This window comes from Bos indicus x Bos taurus, chromosome 16, assembly GCF_003369695.1.
Source record: "Bos indicus x Bos taurus breed Angus x Brahman F1 hybrid chromosome 16, Bos_hybrid_MaternalHap_v2.0, whole genome shotgun sequence".
NCBI classification, from domain to species: Eukaryota; Metazoa; Chordata; class Mammalia; order Artiodactyla; family Bovidae; genus Bos; species Bos indicus x Bos taurus.
In genome coordinates this window covers 34,625,867-34,634,615 of record NC_040091.1, presented here as the reverse complement: position 1 = coordinate 34,634,615, position 8,749 = coordinate 34,625,867, and positions in this window count along the sequence as shown.

Below are 8,749 nucleotides of genomic sequence, written 5' to 3'. Positions count from 1 at the left end.
AACAGTGGAAAAAGTGTCAGATTTTATTTTTCTGGGCTTCAAAACCACTGCAGATGGTGACTGCAGCCATGAAATTAAAAGACGCTTACTCCTTGGAAGAAAAGTTATGACCAATCTAGACAGCATATTAAAAAGCAGAGACCTTACTTTGCCAACAAAGTTCCATCTAGTCAAGGCTATGGTTTTTCCTGTAGTCATGTACTGATGTGAGAGTTGGACTATAAAGAAAGTTGAGTGCCGAAGAATTGATGCTTTTGAACTGTGGTATTGGAAAAGACTCTTGAGAGTCCCTTGGACTGCAAGGAGATCCAGTCCATCCATCCTAAAGGAAATCAGTCCTGAATATTCATTGATATTCACTGACTGATGTTGAAGCCGAAACTCCAATACTTTGGCCACCTGATGCGAAGAATTGACTCATTTGAAAAGACCCTGATGCTGGGAAAGATTGAAGGAAGGAGGAGAAGGGGACGACCCAGGATGAGATGGTTGAATGGCATCAGAACTCAAGACATGAGTTTGAGTAAACTCTGGGAGTTGGTGCTGGAAATGGAGGCCTGGTGTGCTGCAGTCCATGGGGTCACAAGGAGTCAGACATGACTGAGCAACTGAACTGAACTGAGTATGAAAGTGAGAGTGAGAGTGAAAGTCGAGTCCAACTCTTTGCGACCCCATGGACTGCATGGAATTCTCCAGGCCAGAATACTTGAGTGGGTTGCTGTTCCCTTCTCCAGGGGATCTTCCCAACCCAGGGATCGACCCAGGTCTCCTGCATTGCAGGTGGATTCTTTACCATCTGAGCCACCAGGGAAGCCTTGATAATAGGGTAAATGAGCAATTATAGGCTAGGAAGTCTACTTTAAAATAAATTTGCTTTTAATATGTGGGTAATAATTCCAACTTTAAAGCTAAAACAGATTCTTCTCATTGTGTAGATTTCTTCCCATATCCTGCCACCCTGTCTCCACAATGGTAATGGATTTGTGACTAAGACTAGTGTCATCATAATGTTCTTGGGACAGAATGATAGTCCAGTGACTCATCAGGCACTAGAAAGGGAAAATATTCAAGAAATTTAACATCACTGGCATTTGAAATATTTCAGTACTGTGAATCTCTTCCTAAAAATAAGGACAACAAAATAACTTTATGCACTGATAAAAGCCACAAGTCAAAACAACTGTGACAAAGCACAGAACAAATTATAAATTACTTAAAAAAATCATCATGGTTACTCATAAAAATCTCAACATTTGCCAACCAATTTTTCTTGTCAAAATACCTTGTTTCTTCTGGGGTTTATAACCTCAATTTGTCCAATTTCTCTCCATAAATGCTCTTTTTAATGGCTGGGGCACACAATAGTATTCAGATTCTAAAGACTTCTTTCTGTAGGAACAACATTTGAGAAGCAGATGAATACCTTTCAAAGGCATTTGTAGTTGAGATTGTGGATGAGAATGATGGGGAAAATGAAAAAAAGTTATCTGAGGACTCCGGCCTATGCCAAGAAATAAGTGAGTAGAGCAGGAGGTTTGAAACACAGCTCAGGTAACTAAATGGCAGGCAACTCTCAGATTGTTGATATCTCATTTTTTCCTTTCTAGCCCTATTTATCCCTGGTCTTCGTTCCTTTACTCAACCCATGCTCCTGTTACTTCTCTTCCCTGACTCCCTATCCTCCATTCTTTTCCTGTCGTTCAGTCTGTGCATATTGGCCTTCTGAGATCTATACTTCAGAGAAAACTGGGCTGTGAGACCTGCAAAAATGGATATCTATCCCTTTGTGGTTGCTTCTAGGAAATACTAACCATACTTAAGATATGATTAATTTCCTAATATCTTACCACCAGTAAGATATTAAAACTCATTAAAAGTTAAAAACTTTTATTATTATTAAGAACATTTAATATTTTATGGTTGTGGTTCAGTTGCTAAGTCGTGTACTACTTTTTGTGACTCTGTGGACTGCAGCACGCCAGGCTCCCCTGTCCTTCACTATCCCCTGGAATTTGCTCAGATTCATGTCCATTGAGTTGGTGATGCTATCTAACAATCTCATCCTCTGCCTCCCTCTTCTGTTGCCTTCAACCTTTCACAGCATCAGGGTCTTTTCCAATGAGTTGGCTCTTCTCATCAGTTGGCCAAAGTTTTGGAGCTTCAGCTTCAGCATTAGTCTTTCCAATAAATATTCAGGGTTGATTTCCTTTAGGATTGATTAATTTGCTCTCCTGGCAGTTCAAAGGATTCTCAAGAGTCTTTTCTGGCACCACAATTCAAAAGCATCAGTTCTTCAGCGTTCAGGCTTCTTTAGTGTCCAACTCGCACATCTGTACATGACTACTGGCAAATCCATAGCTTTGACTATATGGACCTTTGTTGGAAAAGTAATGTCTGTGCTTTTTAATATGCTGTATAGGTTTGTCAGAGCTTTCTTTCCAAGGAACAAGTGTCTCTTAATTTCATGGCTGCAGTCACCCTCCACAATGATTTTGGAGCCCAAGAAAAGAAAACTTGTCACTACTTCCACTTTTTTCCCTATTTGTCACAAAGTGATGGGACCAGATACCATGATCTTAGCATTTTGAATACTGAGTTTTAAGCCAGCTTTTTCACTCTCCTCTTTCACCCTCATCAAGAGGCTCTTGAACAGAGAATGGATAATAGTGGGAAAATTGCTGAAATTTGAGGAAAAGGGTTATAGTTTAGTTGATAATACTGTATCAAGGCCAATTTCCTGTTCTTGATTGTTGTATTATGGTTATGTAAGATAACATTAGGGGAAGCAGGGTGAGAGATGTAAAGGAACATTTTTTCATATTATTTTTTCAACTTTTCTGTAAGTCTATAATGGTTCAAAATAATATTTCAATAAAATAAGGTAAAATAAGAATAGTGGGTAGTCAGTGAGGCAAACACTAGGACGCGGGTCAAATATCTAGAAAACTTAGATGATGGGAAGATTTTGATCCTATTTTTCAGTTAAAATGATTGAGAAATAGAGAAGTTCTTTGATGTAACCACAGTATACTGTATGTAAATACCTTCGTCTTCAGCTCGGGTTTGACTATTATGATTCTATGACAAGGAGAGTTACATAGAATGAAAAATATTATGTGATATTTATTTTCTTCATAAAGTTAGGATGATTTTTTGAAATGCATGTTCATTTATGATTGGGGAGTATTGGAAGCGATAGTGAGGAATCTCAATAAAATGACATCTAACAATCATGAAAGTATAAAGTTACATATTACTTATGTTAAAATCAGAATAGCAATAGATGATATGTGCTACGCGTGCATATGTGGGTGGGGGAAATTTTTATTTTGGGAAAGTGTCACAACATTCCAAGAAACTGTGATTTTACTATTCTCACCAAAAGGCTGTTAGTAATACAGAAAAACTGCTTTGGAAAAATGTTTTATTATTAAGATAAAATTGCAACAAAAATATCCTGTCTTGAAGTCTGTACCTTGGTGTAAATGATGTGCTAAGTGAAGTGAAGTGAAGTCACTCAGTTGTGTCCGACTCTTTGCGACCCCATGGACTGTAGCCAGCCAGGCTCCTCCATTCATGGGATTTCCCAGGCAAGAGTACTGGAGTGGGTTGCCATTTCCTTCTCCAGTGGATCTCCCCAACCCAGGGATCGAACCCAGGTCTCCCGTATTGTAGGCAGATGCTTTTACCATCTGAGCCATCAGGGAAGTCCTCAAATGATGCGCTAAAGCCCCCCACTATTATTGTGTAACTGTCAATTTCCCCTTTCATCAATGTTAGCATTTGCCTTATATATTGGAGTACCCTATGTTGGGTGCATGTATACTTACAGTTGTTATATCTTCTTCTTGGATTGATCCCTTGATCATCACATAGTGTTCTGCCTTATCTCTTGTCACAGTCTTTATTTTAAAGTCTATTTTGTCTGATATGAGTATTGGTACTCCAGCCATCTTTTATTTCCATTTGCATGGAATATCTTTTTCTATCCCCTCAATTTCAGTCTGGACGTGTCCCTAGGTCTGAAGTGGATCTCTTGTAGACAGCATATATATTGGTCTTGTTTTGGTATCCATTCAACCAGTTTATCCTTTTGATTGGAGTGTTTAATCCATTTATATTTAAGGTAATTACCAATATGTATGTTCCTATTGGGCATCCCAGGTAGCTCAGAGGGTAAAGAATCTGCCTGCAATGCAGGAGACCTGAGTTCAATCCCTGGGTCAGGAAGATTCCCTGGAGAAGGGAATGGCTACCCACTCTAGTATTCTTACCTGGGAAATCCCATGGACAGAGGAGCCTGATGGCCTATAGCCCATGGGGTTGCAAAGAATAGGACACAACAGAGCGACTGAGCACACACACACTCACAGATTCAACAGGTTAAAAATTAGAGGCCTTTCTTTAGTTTTCCAGAAGGTGGTGCTATAGCACAAGTGTTTGGTTTTTTTGGCCTGTGCTATTTGTATTTGAAAAGCAGCACTTTGCACTGTCTCTGCTTAGAGTTGATGTCCAGTGTCCCCATGGTCGCTGCTTCTGCTCCGGAGTCACTTGTGCCTTGCTGCTGCTGTTTTCTCTGTCATCACTGCAAGGGGTACCAGGACATTGGGCACTTAAGTCACATTTGCCATTTCTTGAGCCACAGGCTCAGCCACCACAGGGAGTGGAGGGTTGGGGGTGCCTGGGTTGTGGCCCCTTCTGCCATGTCAGATTCATGGGCTGCACTCCTGTGAGAAAGCAGCAGGGGACCAGATTCTTGGAGGCTCGTTTCACTTCCACTGCTGCCCCGCTATCTATCTGACTGTGGGCGCTGCTGTGGCTGGGAGGCCAGAGTTGTGTGTGGTTTCCCTTGCTGCTCCCAAGTTCTCTGGGATGGCAGGCCGAGCTGCTGCAATCAGAGGGCCATGATTGCAGGCACTGCCTCTGCTGTCCCCAGGTTCCACCTCCTCTATGAGTTCCAGTTTACCCACCTTCAGATGTACAGGTATGTGGAATTCTCCAGGGTCCCCTGCTTTGGGCAGAGGAACCTTCATGGTCAGTGTTTTGCTGGTTGTAGATTGAAGGGGAGAGATAGAGTGTCTCACCCAGTTATGATGCTGATGTTAACTCTGCTTCTCTCACTTTTAATGTTCAGGTAATAGTTTAAAATTTTTTGCCTTTTAATGTACACATATACACCTGTGTTTTCGGTATTTTGGGGGAAAATCTTCAAAATTAAGTTTTGAGTAGCACGATTAATAGATCCACCAATATGATTTTTAAAAATTGCAGTCAATAAAAGTTTTAATTATATAATTTTATTTTAGCACCTTCTTTTGTACTGGAACACAGAATTCTCCAGCTTGGATAATATTATAACTTATGTGGTTGAACAGTCTTCCTGAAGGAAAAAAGGCTAATCCAATTTTACCTCTAAAATCTGTTAGGTATTTAGTAATTTTGTCCATTCTCTTTGGGGGGGAGGAGGGGTGGACTGAAAGATAATTGAGGCAGGGATTGCACTTGGTACTTTATAAGTATGCAATGTTGTCAGTAGCTCCATTTTAAGGATAAGGAAATGGGTTTATAGACATAAAGTGGTGGCCGGGAACATGTAGTAGGCAGCAGAGGTGAAGCTGAACTCCACTGGATTTACCAGCTTCCCCCTTCTCCTGCCTTAGTATCTATGAGCCACTCCAATTTAACCTCCATGGCCACATCTATCTACTTCAGTGGTTACTTCTCATTTTCCTTCTGCCTCTTCCTTGGCCATTCTCTTTTACAGCTTCAGATTTCCTTTGTTTAAATGTCTTGATATGAATAGCCCCCAAATTATTGATGAAAATGAGTAGTTTCCATTGAAAAGTCTTCATTCTAAATCCCTTTCTCATCTGATTGAGGCAAAAAATAAGCACACTTGACCACAAATTCTTAAAGAGAAGGCTCACCTATTAGAGTAGTGCTATATGTAGGAACCATATTTCATTATCTTCTACCCCTTAATCCTAGAGACAGAGGTCTTCTCAATCCTGGATCCCATAGGTTTATCAATGAGTATGTCTGATGCTCAGGCTTCCCAGGTGGTTCCGTGGTAAAGAATCTGCCTGCCAATGCAGCAGACACTGGTTTGATCCCTGGGTCGGGAAGATCCCCTGGAGAAGGAAATGGCAACACATTCCAGTATTCTCGCCTGGGAAATCCCATGGACAGAGGTGCTTAGTGGGCTACAGTCCATGGGGTCACAAAAGAGTCAGACACAACTTACTGACTAAACAACACGCTTGATGCCAATACAGCAAATAGATTTTAATGAGCTCTTTTGGTACTCAGCACCCTGCCCTGTGGCTGGATAGCCATAATTATGTCTTTTGTGGAAGCTCTGAAGAACAGGGTCAAGTGTCAGCCAGTATCTCAGGTTAATCACAAGATATACCAAGACAATATCCTCGACTGCCTGGCTTCACACAGTTGTATTGTGGTCTTGACTCTTTGCTTCTTGGCATCACAAATGGCAGACAGTGATCAGCAGCTTCTTTTATCTCACTCAGATTCCAGATGGAAGTAGCTCTAGGTTAGTTGCTCAAAGCCAGTTGCTAAATGGCCAATTTAATGAATTTGCTTTAAAAAAAAAAAACCCTAATTCATTTTACCTTATCAAGAAGTTTTAATCTTAGTATCTTTTAAAAAACATTAAATTTGTCTCTCAAATATTTCTTGCTGCGGTAAGGCAAAAGAACAGTGCAAGACAAATAACATAGCCATACTGAAGCATGATCTTTAAAATATACTTGGGTATAAAATATTCTCATAAGTTCTTGTGAAAGCGTATTTTTTCTGTCAACCAAACAAAACAGTTAAATGAGTAAATCTGGCCCATGGCTTTCTATGAACTTCCCTTTTGTGTCTGCGTGGCAAGGTTGGTGTCGTTTCAGTCTGATCAGTTCTTAAGTCCCATGACTTTTTTCCTTTGAAATTTGTTTGCCTGTCATTCTATATATCTGCTAACCAGGATCAATGGATTGAGTTTGTCTCCACCTTAAAACATATTTATTTGCCATTTTTGTAAATTCTTGACTACCACTCCCCCATCGTCATGGTTATCCAGGACAAACTCTTGGACACCCTGCTGGGAGTAGGTCATTCCAAGGAGTGAGCACTGTGATCAGTTAATGGTTCATTAACTTTTTTCTGTTCATGCTCACATCTGAGATACCTCATAGTTTAATAAAGTCTCTGCGATGCCAAGATATACATATACACAAGCAGTGAAGCCTAACTAAACGGTGAGCATCTCCAGAAATAATAGCTCTGGGGTTTAAGTTTCTCAGTTTCACCACTACTGACATCTGGGGAGTGGAAAGTCCCTTGGGGATTTTGGGGTTTGTCCTGTGTATTACAGGATGTTCAGCAGCATCTCTGACTTTCACCTACTAGATACCAGTAGCACCCTTTCTCAGTTGTAACCAAAAATTTCTCTGAACACCTGCCAAATGTCTTGTGAGACAACATTGTCCCAAGTGTACAAATCTTGAAGTTGATTTTCAGCATGACCCTCTCACAGAGAATTCTAAAACCCTTATTTAGGATTTCATCAGAAAGTCCAGTGTTTTAAACTTCACTTACATCACACAGAGGTTTCAGCTCAAAGGTTTCACGATGGCTCATAATATGCTAGCATATAGTAGACAGCCATACAGAGACTGTTGGAGGCTACAGACTTGATCTACTGTTGTCTTTATTACGTAAGTGGTTATGTTTCTCGTTGAGCCCTCAAATACTGGCCTGTTTAGATTGAGGATGTCCTCCAAGGCAAAATAGCATTCAGTTGCCAGTCTGGTTATTGAGTTACGGGTACAATCTGATTTTGTTTGATTTTTTCCCAATAAAAATCTTTCTTTTTAAACCAAATAGGCTGTAGGAAATCAAACTGTACAAGATCACATCATCATCGCCATGTGAAAAACACTGCTGAGAACAATGCTGCATGGGCTAAAAGAATCTATGGGCTCAACACTTCCACTAAACGGTTTGAAATCCCTTTCATAGTAATGAAAAGAATACCCACTCAGGCCTAAGAAATTAGTTATAAGATTGTAATTTCATTTTTTCATCACAATGCTTCTACAACTTTTAAAAATTGAGATACAATTGGCATATTAACATTAGAATTTTAATTATGCTTTTAAATGCCATCTATGCTACCCTCTAAATACCACTGGGGAGTTGGTGTTAATAAGACTGTTTTTCCAAGAAATACTTATCAAGGGTAAGTATCCACTGTTTTTTAAAGATACTTGATAGAATACTACTTACAGACAAGATGCTTTAAGTAGTGGGTCTTCGTAATTCTGTATACATGTGTGTGTACCTAGTTGCTCAGTCATGTCTGACTCTTTCTGACCCCATGGACTGTAGCCCACCAGGCTCCTCTGTCCATGGAATTCTACAGGTAAGAATACTCAAGTGGGCTGCTGTGCCCTCCTCCACGGAATCTTCCCAACCCAGGACTCTATTATACATGTAGGAGGGGGAAAAAAACCAAATTGCTCCAACTCCCTTGAGGTTGGGTCTATTTTAAAGGAAGCCTTCAGTTTCAAGCTTATATCAGCTTAACCTGGATCTCCCTGCTGCTGCGGCTGCTGCTAAGTCGCTTCAGTCATGTCTGACTCTGTGCGACCCCATAGACGGCAGCCCACCAGGCTCCCCCATCCCTGGGATTCTCCAGGCAAGAACACTGGAGTGGATTGCCATTTCCTTCTCCAATGCATGA